Consider the following 14384-nt stretch of genomic DNA (forward strand, 5'->3'; position numbering starts at 1 on the left):
TGGTGACCATGTCCATGTCAAATTGGATGGAGGAAAAAGGATGCACAACTCCAACTGTTGTAAAGAAAAAGAATTCAATGCCCAGACCACAAGTTATCGAGACTGACAGTGGATAGTTCCACAGAAACCATTAATGTCTACAGTTTATTCCTCAGAAAGAACAGTCAACAGAGAAAACTCTATAGATGGCAGATCTAGAACAACGAGAAGAAGAAGACCGAAGGATTCCAAATTGCCCACAACTAGTCTTCGCAACTAGTGGGCAGCCAGATGACCAAGTTGTTACATATTCTAGTCATATAATTAGAAAACCAGTACAATTCAAAGACACTTAACAGACTGATATGTACTGAACTTCAAAGACAGAGTGATAGTGTAAATTGTAAATGGTAAGAATGTAGAATTTAAAGGTGGAGATGTAATGAAATTCTAAATTGTATTATATAGTTCAGCCTCTAGTTGGCACTGTGTGTAAAAGACCTTATTTAAAGAAACCTCAGCCACGCCTGGGAGAACACTAAAGAATCTTATGATGAAAGGTGTGTGTTAGCAAGCTCTCTAGTCAGTTCATATCTGGTACAGAAGTACATGATACCCATGTATTGGATCTGCCCTTTCCCCTCCTTTCCCACCTGCTCTGTGGATAGAGGAGGAATAGTAGGCAGTCTTCTGACAATCTCTTTACACCTGGGACTCAGGGCTCAGGTAGACCATACAAGTGCGATTTGTACTCCTTTTGAGCCTCTGTGTGGGTGTATATTCAAAGGAAATATCGACTCAATAGTTAGTAAAATAAAATACTTTTCTATTCAGCATCACTCAGTGGGGAAACAGGATACAGGTTGCTTTAAAGCCCACTGTCATGTCTGTCCTTTGTTGGACATTTATGCACACAGTTATCTAATTTGTATACACCATTGTCAGAAATCACCAGTTATTATACCTTCTTCCTATCTACTAATCAGATCAAGTCAAGTCGTTCCATACTGTGAAATTTCCTGCAGAGTAGCAGGTATGTAGGAAAGGTAGGGTTAAATTTAGAATGAGTGATTGTGATTCAAAAATCGGGCATCCTATGTGCTATCTTTTTTCTGGTGATCTCAAGCAACATTTATCTGTCCCCCTTCTCCCCCCGCTTCTGTTCTCTTTTTGGTAATGGGTCTCTGTGGCAACTTTCTGTGAATAGGTTGGCTTTCTGCACAGCTAGTTTGTAATCTTTTGTGGATTCTGGGCAGCACACAGAAAACTTGGAAACTATCAACATATTTTATTCTTAGACTGCTTAAATATTTCACAATCTTTATATGAATATACACAAAGTACTTTGGGCAGAAATAAGACAAGTAGAACAATATGAAGCACTGAAGAATATTTGTTAACTGCAAATCTAAACAAGAAGATTCTAGAAAATCTTGACTAAAAGTGTAAAATGAAGCTGCATAGGTATATGTAACTATTTGCTTTATCAATGCAGAATTTAAAGACATTATTCTTTCTTTATTTGGCACCAAAGCTATTTGAACTTTTTCTACCACTATTAATCATTCTCTTTCTCATCTTCAACTACTACAAAGGTTTGACAAGGACTTACTTTCACCTTGAAACACACTGGTAAAAATTCAACTTGAGCTTTACTGTTCTAGTATGCCATAACTGAGAAGGGCTGCAAAAATATCTTTTCTTGTTCTCCAGAGACCAGTTTTACAGGAGAAAGGAATTTTATATCTGATTTTTCTCCTGTAACTATGAATACTTTTTACTTATTTATTTTTATATGTGAGGCCTTATGCAAAATAACCCTAATAAATGGCACAAGTTGTAGTGCAGTGTTAATTATTTTCACACAAAATAACTTTGGAAAGACTTTGACTGAGAATTGAGTAGGGAGAGCCTGGGGGAAAACTGATCTGGTGAGCAAGTGCTTTAGGACTGCTGGGCTCAGGAGCCAAAGAAGAACTTAATAAGAATAAGCTGCTCTTTCTTTAAACAGGCCTATACATATTTTTGTGCTACTGCTAGAGGCTCCAAAGGTGGATATGAACACACTGACCGGTGCTCTTTTGTGCTACCCTGAACATATTTCTTCCCATGGGACTTGTCCATTCAATGGGTGGTGTTAGCAGCAATTTCTTTGTTGCATTCTAGGGTACATCCACACTACACACTCCTTTTGGTGGTGTGTACAGTACATAAATGCACGCCCCTCCTAGCATGGGTATAAATAGAAGTGTAGATGGTGAGTAAAGGCTCAGGGAAAGGTTCCAGCAGTGGGGAAAGGCTTTCTCAGGGGGAGACTGTGGGGAAAGTCTCCAGCAGCTCTCACTCCACTCCCCTACTGGAGCCTTTCACTGTGGCATGAAGCTACGTACCAGACTGTGGATAAAGCCTGCTTTTCACTGAGGCACATACCTTGCATGCTGCTGCCAGTGGTGTGCAGCATAGATATACTCATAGTTGAAGTAATCAGATAAACTCAGTAAGGAAGATTTCAGAGTAGCAGCCGTGTTAGTCTGTATCCGCAAAAAGAACAGGAGTACTTGTGTTAGTCTCTAAATTTGTTAGAGACTAACAAATTTATTTGAGCATTAGCTTTCGTGAGCTACAGCCCACTTCATTGGATGCATAGAATGGAACACACAGTAAGAAGATATTTATACATACAGAGAACGTGAAAAGGTGGAAGTACCCATACCAACTGTTCGGAAGAGTTAAAGTGGCAGGAAACTTGTTCCAAGAAGTTCTCTCTTAAACAGAGTTCACTGCAGCGCCAGATTAATCACTATCTAGGTTTGTTTATCAAGATGCAAATATTTTGGCATATATGATTAGTGCATGAAATTCTTAGCACAAGAGTATGTTTCAAATGTTTTAAAAGCTCATTACATTTTTGAAAACTTTCATGTAAAACACCCTTCCTTAAAAGGTTTAGCGAAAGCATGATTTGTGATTCCTGAATTTAGTGAAAGAGAGAATATAGCAAAATATACAATATTTTAGACAATCAACAAAAATATAAATGTAAATGATGGATAACTGCAACATTCAGCTTGTCTCAAAATGAAAAACAAACCCAAATGGATATATAAAAATGGAAAACCTCTTATAAACATTCAAGGCAAAGTGAAAAAGACATAGTGGATCAGCAGATAAAGAGGCTTATAGAACAAATACAAATATAAGTCATTTTAAATAATAGGTAGGATTTCAGGAGTGCTCTCTGTGTTGGCCTTACTCTGATCCCATGAAGTCAATGATAAAACATCCATTGATTTCAAAGGGAGAAGAATTAAGCCAACAATGAGCACTTTGGGGGAAAAAAAATTCCACTCTCTGAGTATGAGCTAAGCTTGAGCTAGTACATGACACTCTCATCATGTTATTCTCTGAAAAAACTAGTAAGGTCAGAGATTATTTTAAACTACATGTAATGCACAAAGAAGCAATTAAATCTATGTTCAAGTCAGTATAACAGCAGATTTTCGTGATATGCTTTTGACCCAACAGTGACGCAAAGAATGACTTTGACAGCATGTGGAATGCTACTGCTAAGACTGATTGAAATTAACCAATGTGGATGGGGTTCAGTCCATTTACCGTACCATCTTCTATCATTCTAGACACTGGTGGCAGAAATTCTGTCCTGGGTGGTTATGGGTAGGACACAAAATAGATTGTGTACACAGTTAGAATAAACTGTGACAATTAGGAACTATAAGATGTTTATTATTTGGAAAGGTATCTTACCTGGATGTGTAATAAGAAATAGGATTTCACTTATGGTCTTGATGCCTAATGTTATGAATGATCACCACAAGCTACTGTAAAGGAAAAACTTTGCATGTCCCCTTGCAGATTTGCTAGAATTTATCAGTTTACAACAGGGAACTCAATTTACTTAAACAAACAAATCAAAAAGCCCAAATCATTTGTACAACATGTACCCATATCTTGGACAGATGTTCCACTGGTAAAGAAAGAGTTTGCAAAATTAAAATAAATGCTTTTGCAGATCAATAAAGAGCAAAAACAAACAAAAAATGATTATGGAGAAACACCGAAAACAAAACTGTGCCTTCTATGCTAACCTGGGTGTCACTGGACACATCAGTGAAAATGTTGCTTGATGTGCATCAGCGGTCCAACAAGCAAACAATATTAGAAGATTGTGTGAAGGATGGTAATATGAATAATGTTGAAAATATTATGACAACTGTAATGGGGGTATACTGACCCTTTAAGAAAAAACAGGTGTTGGGATCAGGAGCCCTGTAGAATAAGTTGGGACAGTGATCCCCTCTCTTCCAGCCACTCAGAAGGAGCTCTCTAGAGGAGGGCAGTATAGAACCTACCTTCTGTCTCAGAACAAGGGAAACACTGAAAGAGAAGGAAGGCAGGGCCAAGGGGCCAAGCTCTAGCCAGAAAGTGTCGGTACTGGCAGCTCTGGGGGAGCAGACCAATAGAGGAAGCGCTCTGGGTGTGTCCAAAGAACTGGAGCTAAAAATGAATGATCGAATTATGGTTACGGGCTTTATGTTGGGTGCTCATTGAGGATTGTTTGGATTATTTTGTTGATTAAGGATTCTGAGGACTATGAACTTTATTTGATATTAAACCAACCCTGGAAAGGGGTGTTGTAAGCCATAACAGAGACTATCTGAAGTGCTCAAGGTGCAAGGTGCATGTAGAGTGACTCCCAATCATGAGGGGGTGCTCAGTAAGCAGTCACCCTGCTACAATAACATTAAGGCGTAGATAGTATATTCTTCACCTTGAACTCTGTTCAGTATGCTCACCCCATGTCATAAAGAAAGAGAAGGGATCTAAGGAACCTGATCTAACTGACAGCAATGGGAATCTTTCTATTGACTTTTGTGGATTTTATTTCAGATCCTGAATGATTAGCGGCATATAGAATGACTTCCCTAGGGGGAGATACTGTAAATATTGGGAACATTTAGAGCGGAGATTAATAAGAGGTGACAGGACAGAGGTATATACATAATGAATGCTTTAGAGAAGGCAAATTTGAAAATTCAGTTTTCTCCTCTCATAGCAAACTAATAGGACAGTCAATGTAATTGAAAAGCAAATTATTTATACAATACATAACTGGAATGCAGAACTTATTGCTACAAGACACTATCCAATCCAAAGCTTAGCAAAATTAACAAGAATAGACAAGAATAGTTATATGGGTAATATGAACATCCAGAGTTACACTGGATAGGATAAAAGTCTAAGGGTTAACAACCCTCTTGCTTCAAGGCCAAAATGAAGCACTGCTGGGGATTCTGAGGAAACATAACCTCATAGGCAGTTTACTACTCCATAGTTGCCCATTACTGAAATTCTTGTATCTTCCTCTGAATCATATTGTACTGCCCACAGTCTGAGATAGATAGATCTTTGGCCTCTTCCATTATAATAATTACTATGCTTCTGAATATGGAGATGGAATAAGGAATTACACTGCTTCCTCTCATACACATACACCCAAAAGTCTCTACAAGCACTCAGCATTAGAGTGACAAGATGTCCCGATGGGACAGTCCCGATTTTTGGGTCTTTTTCTTATATAGGCTCCTATTACCCTCCACCTCCGTCCTGATTTTTCACACTTGTTGTCTGGTCACCCTACTCAGCATGGAACTGGACACTGCCATGAATGGCACATCAAAGAGAAAGGAATGTGGTCTTTTGGTTTGGAGGGCTAATCAGGATTCTGGGCCCCCTTGAGTCTATGCTGGGCTCAGTACCAAGGAGTAAAGGTATAAGCTGCTCCTTGCAGAATTCAGTTTCACTACAAAGAGTGCCTCCTTGAGCCACCCTGCCATTTAAGAGTAGACTGCAGAGCAACAATCTGAAGCCGGGACCTTCTTTCCACCTCCAGTTTGGCACTGTAATAAGCAAAGGACTTCACCTCGAATATCTGATGTATTGAAGGATACTGAAAATGATAAATACTGGTATATTCTAAGGGGAATAAATTCTACAATTAACCAGATCAGGAATGCCTCCATTAACAGCATTTTTGATACATACAAATGAAAATAACAATGACAATTGAGAGTTAGTGAATAGAAATTACTGAACAGTTGAAAAGTTATGTTGCTTGTTTCTTTTGCATGAAATGGGTGGACATTTGTCTAAATAAGAACAAATAAATAGGAGTAGATGTAGAAGCTGAAGAAATAGGTTTACAAACAGGGGAGGCTCTAGGTATTTTGCCGCCCCAAGCACAGCAGGCAGGCTGCCTTCGGCGGCTTCCCTGCGGGAGGTCCCCGGTCCCACGGATTCGGTGGCTTGCCTGCGGGAGGTCCGCCAAAGCCGCCGGACCAGCGGACCCTCCGCAGACACGCCGCCGAAGGCAACCTGCCTGCTGTGCTTGGGGCGGCTTGGCATGCTGGTGCCTGGAGCCGCCCCTGTTTACAAATAACACTCTACAGGACTATTAAAAATTCTTAATGCACTAAATCAGTGAACATACATTTGAGAATGCTGAAGTAATAGGGATACAGACTAGATGTAAAGAACTAGATAGTTGTAAACAAAACTTACTAAATTCAAGGCAGACTTTGCATAGCTTTCCCTTAGGTACAGACATGTATTTGCATGTGCTGGAGGTGCAATGAGATGGAGGACAGGATGATTGGCTCACTAGATTTTGGAAATGTATGTGTTGGGGGAGCAAATTATGCTGTGGAAGTCTGCCTGAAATGGTGAAATTGAACCCTCAAATACATTTTTAAATTACAGAAATTTGGATCCACCATTTTCAGAAGGAAATAATCAGAAGTTACACTCTAAGCTCCTGGAGGTAGAAACCCTGTCTTATATTTGCTGCTCAACTGGAATCGTCCTGTGAATTATAATAAACAAGAACTGTAATATGAGTCCTTTACAGACTCTGCTTCATTAGATAAACCTTTAATGGAGCAGTAGAATTCTCCAACATGTTGACACTTTTTAAACTGAAAGAAATGTATTACAGTTTGTTTTCTCTAGACAGGAGAGAGGCAAGCACTTAGAACTATTGCAAATAACCTCATGTAAGGGCCTCAACACATCTGTTAAGCTTTTTCCATGGACAAAGAGCAAAACATGTACTTTCTGTCTTAATGACATTTGCTTAAGATTAATAGAAACAGCAAAGAAAAAATATATAGTCTCTTGGAGAGAGCACAGCATGTGCAGCTTACTCTGTAACAGCAGCCATCTTGAAGCAATTCACAAGTTCCCAGCACACAAGCCGGGGGCCCATTTAACTTTTAAAGGTAGCAGTACAGATAATTCTTTACAATTACATAGCTACATTCACAGTCCACAGCTTTCATCATGTGGCTCCTGTTCTTGAATTCCATGATATTTTAGATGCACACAGAATAAAGGATTGAGTCTCTGAGGTACAGACAAGAGCAATGGTGAGAGCAAACCAAAATACATTAATAAATAAAATAAAAATGGTCTTACAGAGCATGAGACACAGATAGGAATATTGCTTTTCCTCATCCCAAACCAAAGATTAACTTCTTAATGATCTTTTTTTCATAATATCTTACTTCATCCACTAAGAACAAACTTTATCATACACCTCTTTTCCTAAAAGTCTAGGTAAATATGTGAATTAGCCCAAAGAGTCTCCCAGAGGAAACTGGGTTATCCTTTGAAACTGAGCATTCTGACTCCAATTCTGATCTTAACTACACCAGGAGAAATCAGGTATAACCCCACTGACTCATAACTGAGATCAGAATCTGGCCCACTGACTGTAAGATCTCATTGAGTTTTATGCTCAATAAAGCAGCTCTTTTACTAAAATTAATCAGGTGTTTTGTTTGTATATCTGTGTGTGTGTGTGTGTGTGTGTGTGTGTGTGTGTGTGTGTGTGTGTGTGTGTGTGTGTGTGTGTGTGTGGTGCTGAAAACAAACCACAAACAGCACATGCAGTGACATTGATCCTTTGGTTTTTGCATTTTAAGTTTCTGTGATACTGTGATCAGAATTCATCTGTGCGACTAACATCCATGCCTGCAGTAACAGCAAAGAAATAATAAACACAAGCTACAAAAAAATTATCATCCATTTATATCTGGTTATAGAATAGAGTTCTTGAATAACAAATGTCCACAGTTAAGGCTGACCTTTACCTTCTGAAAGCAAGTGAGTACCCAGATTTGGATTTTTTTTTAAGTGGATTTTTACTTTCACTTTATAAATAATAGCAGTTTTGAGGGAGCATTAAAATGTCACTTTTTGAACAGAAAAAGTATTTGACTCTCCGTACGTACAGAAAACATTTACAGTTCTACTGAAATCCTATGGCTAGAGAGAAGATTACATACTAAAAGCCAGTTATGATAGTAATACAATATAAAAGTATTAAAAGTTTGGTTATTATTAAAGAAAAATTGACACTGCACTGCTTTTGGACATGCTCTATCTAGTAAAGAATCTGTAAATACATCACTGCTATGCACTTTAACTAGCGTACACATTTGTTATGTCTTTCTGTAAAAAATTCAGAATAACCAACATTAAAAAAACAGCTCAACACATTTAAACATCTGAATAAATATTTTTTTTCTTTTGCTACAATGGTTTAGTTTCAATGACAGCATGAAAGCTTTGGTTGGTTGCTCAAAAAGGCTAACTCCTTGCTTTACTGTTTTTATAGTAGCCACTGAACAATGAAGGCAACAATGGAAGCATGCAAGAACATAAAAAAAATAGTTACTACTGTTAAACAGTCTGATTCACTTGCCTGATATCATTGAATTTGCAAGATTACATAGCTTAACCATGAGTAAATTAAAGGTACAGTCTCCTTTCAATGCACCTGTGTGATTTCCATTAATTCAAACTGCAGTTACATGTGCATAGCAAGAGAACATCCAACTAAATCTTATACCACAAGATATGAAATCAATAAACTGTTATATCTGAGTAAATCTGCATTTTCACCATTTTGTGGCAAGCCTGGAATATTTCATTACATTTTGTCAACTGTAAAAATGTACACAGAGTAATTTTCATAGATTATGAGCCCAGAATGACCTCTGTGATCATTTAGTCTGCCCTCCCATATAATACAATCCACAGGACTTCCCTGAATTAATTCCTGTGAAGAAGAAAGAATCCATAATCCTAGATCAGCAAGCCACTGCAAGATGACAAGTTTTTGCCAGTTTCACTGAATTTCATGAAGCTGATATTATTATATATAGCACTGACAAAAATCATCAGACAGTTATGTTTGAAGACATATCACCCTTTAAAACATTAAGAGGGCATTATAATTTTAAATACAAACCTATAAAATTTGATGTATATCCTACTAAAAAGGATAAGAAATAAATTGGTATAGTACATATTGGCACTAGTGAGGAACTGTCAAATGTAAAAGAGTGTCATTTTAATATAACCCATGAAGGCAAGCAACTGAATAATGACAAAATGTACAACTACTTGTATACAAATAGTAGGTCTAAATACTCAGATGAGTGAACTAGGGTGTCTGGCATTAAATGATTATATTAATATATTAAACACCATGGAAACTTGGTGAAATGAGGATAATCAATGGGACCTGGTAATACCAGAGTACAAAATATATAGGAATGACAGAGTGGGTTGCACTGCTGGGGGAGTGGCACTATATGTGAAAGAACTTAGAATCATATAAAGTAAAAAAAATCTTGAATGAATAAAAATGTAGCATAGAATTTCCCTGGACAAAAATTCCATGCTTGAACAATAAGAGTATAGCAGTAGAAATATACTACTGGCCATCTGACCAGGAAGATGACGGTGATTGTGAATTGCTCAGGGAGATGAGAATGGCTACAAAGGCAGAAAATGCAATAATAATGGGGGACATCAACTATCCTTGTATTGACTAGGTGTATATGACCTCAGGATGGGATTGTTGATTAAGTACGAAGTGGGGCACCGGATCTGGTACAAGAGGTGAATATAGCTGAACTGCTCAGTATAAGTGACCATAATGTAATTACATTTAATATCCTTGTAGGGTGAAAATGCCAAAGAAACCCACCAAAGTAGAATTTAACTTAGAAAAGGGGGAATATAAACAAATATGAGGAAGCTAATTAAATGGAAATTAAAAATGCCTGTAAACTACATGGAGACTCTTTTAAAACACCACAATAGAGGCTCAAAGTAAAAGTATGCCCCAAATAAGAAAAAGAAAGAAAGAAAGAAAGAGTAAGAGAATTTTAAAAAAATGCAACCAGGGCTAAACAGCAGAGTAAAAGAGGTGGTTAGAGGCAAAAAAGCATCCTCTAAAAATTGGAAGTAGAATCTTAGTGAGAAAATTAAAAAGGAGCATAAACTCTGAAAAGTCAAGTATAATAAGGTAGGATAAGAAAGAAATGGAAGAACAACTACTTAAAGAAACAAAAACTAACAGCAAAAATATTTTAAGTACATCAGAAGCAGGAAGCCTGTCAAACAGTCAGTGGGGCCACTGGATTTTCGAGGTATTGAAGGACCAGTCAAGGACAAGGCCATTGTGGAGTAGCTAAATGAATTATTTGCAACAGTCTTCAATGGAGGATGGAGGGGAGATCCCCAGACCCAACCCATTCTTTTTAGGAACTGTCACAGATGGAGGTATCCATAGAGAAGGTTTTGGAACAAATTGATAAATTAAACAGTAATAAGTCACCAAGGCCAGATGGTATTCACCCCAGAGTTCTAAAAGAACTCAAGTATGAAACTGCAGAACTACTACCTGTGATATGTAACCTAACCTATCACTTAAATCAGCCTCTATATCAGATATTGTAGGGTAGCTAATGTAATGCCAATATTTTAAAAAGGCTTCAGAGGCAATCCTGGCAATTATAGGCCAGTAAGCCTAACTTCAGCCAGGCAACCTGGTTGAAACTACAGTAAAGAACCTAACTATCAGACACATAGATCAAGATGATATTTTAGGGAAAAGTCAACATAGCTTTTGTGAAGGGAAATCATGCCTCATCAATTTATTAGAATTCTTTGAGGGTGTCAACAAGCATGTGGACAAGGGTGATCTAGTCAATATAGTGTACTTGGACTTTCAGAAAGCCGTTGACAAGGGCCCTCACCAAAGACTCTTTAGCAAACTAAGCAGTCATGGGACAACATGGGAAGCCCTCTTATGGATCAATAACAGGTTAAAAGAGGAAAGAAAAGGTAGGAATAAATGCTCAGTTTTCACAATATAGAGAGGTAAATAACGAGGTCTCCCAAGGATTTGTACTGTTCAATATATTCATAAATGATATGGAAAAAGGGCTGAACCATGAAATGGCAGAGTTTGTAGATGATACAAAATTACTCAGGACAGTTAAGTCCAAATCTGATTGAGAAGAGTTACAAAGAGAGCTCACTTAAGTGGGTGACTGGGCAACAAAAAGGCAAATTAAATTCAATGTTGATAAATTCAGAGTAATGTACATTGAGAAATATAATCCCAATTATACATACAAAATGATGGGGTCTAAATTAGCTATTACCACTCAAGAAAGAGATTTTACAGTCATCAGGGATAGTCCTCTGAAAACATCCACTCACAGTGCAGTGGCAGTCAAAAAGGGTAACAGAATGTTCAGATCCATTAGGAAGAGGATAGATAACAAAAAAGAAAACATCATAATGTCACTATATAATTCCATGGTATGTCCACACCTTCAATACTGCATGCAGTTCTGGTTGCCTGATCTTAAAAAAGACATATTAGAATTAAAAAAGATACAGAAAAGGACAACAAAAGTGATCGGGGGAATGGACCAGCTTTCATATGAGGAGAGATTAAAAAGATTGGGACTGTTCATTTTAGAAAAGAGATGAGTAAAGTGAGATTATGATGAGAATGATATGGAGAAAATGAATAGGGAAATGTTATTTATCTCTTTACATAACACAAAAACAAGGGGTTGCCTGATGAAATTAATAGGCAGCAATTTAAAAAAAAAAACACAAAGGAAGTACTTCTTCACACACTGCACAGCCAAGCTGTGGAACTTGTTGCCATGGGATGTTGTGAAGGTCAACAGTATAAGTGGGGTTCAAAAGAACTGGGTAATTTCATGGACGATAAATCCAACAGGGGCTATTAGCTAAGATGGTCAGGGATGCAACCTCATGCTCCCTAAACCTACACCTGCCAGAAGCTGGGACTGGGTGACAGAGGATGGATCACTTGAAATTACCCTGTTCTGTCTATTCCCTCTGAGGCATCTGAGTCTGGCCACTGTCATAAGACAGGATGCTTGGCTAGATGGACCACTGTTCTGACCCAGTATGGCCATTCTTATGACATTCAGAATATTTTCAACTAAGTCGACAGTACACTTAATTCTGCCATCCTTCCATCCATGAGTTGGAATCCTCAGTAACTATTGCACACAAGATTTAAAACTGCAGTGGTTTATTCACCAATTTAATAGTATGGTCTTTAGTTGTGTGATCTTCCTCAAACCAGTCCAGACTATACTTAGTACAGGGAGTTTCTGCTATATATCAGGAAGTTTCTTGGCAAATTACAGGCAATTGATATATTCTTGCTAAATGGAGCCCATGTTTGAAAGAGCCCCCAAATATATTTAAGCAGGCAGTGCACAGCTAATTGATGATAGCCAGTTGCTTAGTGTGGACTCACACCAAATTGTCAGAGGAACAGGAAAATGCATAATCCAGAGCTACTCCACAACATTAAATGGCTAGCTGTGCTGGGGGTGTGGCCAGTGACATGCCCTGTCATGCAACCAATAGAATCTGGCCGCATGTGTTGGGGGCACTGTAAGCTGCACCTTTTATTAATATATTTAAAGGAACATTACACAGTGTTCCATATTCCCTGGGTCTTATGTCTGCATCTGTCCTGCCTTACAGCACCTCTATTTGCTCATTTGCATCTTCAGCTCCTAAGGCTCCTCACAGGGCATAAGCCAAAATCCGGCACTCATTGCACACAGACAGTAACCTGAGGAAACAATTATACAGTGATTGAAATATATGCATTTGCTTCTATGCCTTAATGCTAGATTCTGCTTTATGTGGCTCCTATAGCCATGGTATGTGAGCAGCTCCCAAATGTTTAAAAATCAGAATTGGTGTTTAATATATATTGGCACAACATTGCTAAGAATAGATTGGTATTTTAGTGGTATGAAATTGGTTAACAGAAGTACCTCGAGACACACAAAGAAATTACAAGTCAGGTAGTTTAACATCACTCAGATGGAAAGTTTTAAAAACTTCAGGATCAAAGAGGAAGAGATGCATAAGAAAAACAGTCTGATTAAGGGTTGTCAGTATGGTTCATGAAAGGATCATGCCTGACTAGCTTGATAATATTCTTTGAGACAATTACCACCAGAGTAGACAAGGTGACACAGTGGGAGCTCATGCTCTTAAGTTTTCAGAAAATACTCTGCAGCCGCTTCACTGGTATCACATTAAACATATTCATTTTAAAATTGCTGCCCAGACATACAAATAAAGCCACGGGGAAAATGTGAAAAACACTACAGAAAATTGCAGGAAATATTGGCAGAACATGGTGCTAGCAATTCACGCTGGGTTTGATCCTGAGATTTGCTCCACTCCTTTTACTATCATTGATTGGGTCCTTGTTTGGCAATTGATTGTTACATGGAAGCAAGACTAACATAGCACCTAATACTCTGCTACCTAGCCAGCACTGATCTTCACTAAACTAAATGCTGCTCAGATTTTACCTTCAAAATGGGTTGTTTTCAGTAGATTAACCATTGCAAAAAGATTCCAAGTCACCAAGTCATTATAGTACTTTGTCCAAATATGCCTCTTTTCTTCATCTAAAATCCCCTGCACTCCAGCAACCTTCCTGCAATGATCAAGTATACACAGTGTCTCTTCAGGATATCAAGAGATGGAAAGAAAGATTATCCAGTGGTTAGGACACTAGCTTGGGACGCAAAGGACTCAGGCTGAATTACCTGCTCTGTCAGAAACTTCCTGTGTGACCTTGGTCAAGGCATGCTAGTTAGAGAGGCAGTGTAGTCTTGTGACTAAAGCATTGAACTAGGACTCAGGAGACCAGGTTCTATTCCTGGCTCTGATCTGCTGGGTGACTTTAGGCAAATTGCCCCATCTGTCAAATGGGGATGATGATACTGACTTCATTTATAAAATGCTTTGAAAGCCATGCATGAAAAGAGCAATAATAAGACCTGTGTATGATTAGTCTTGATTTGTAAAAGGAGGATAATAGTGCTTCCCTACCTCACAGGGCTCTTGTGAAGATAGCACTTAAGACAGATAAATGAAGAAGCAGCATTGGCCAGGGTACAATACTGACTTTGATAGGAGAGGAATAATATCAAGGAAGAAGGTGC

This window comes from Mauremys mutica, chromosome 2, assembly GCF_020497125.1.
Source record: "Mauremys mutica isolate MM-2020 ecotype Southern chromosome 2, ASM2049712v1, whole genome shotgun sequence".
Lineage (NCBI taxonomy): Eukaryota > Metazoa > Chordata > Testudines > Geoemydidae > Mauremys > Mauremys mutica.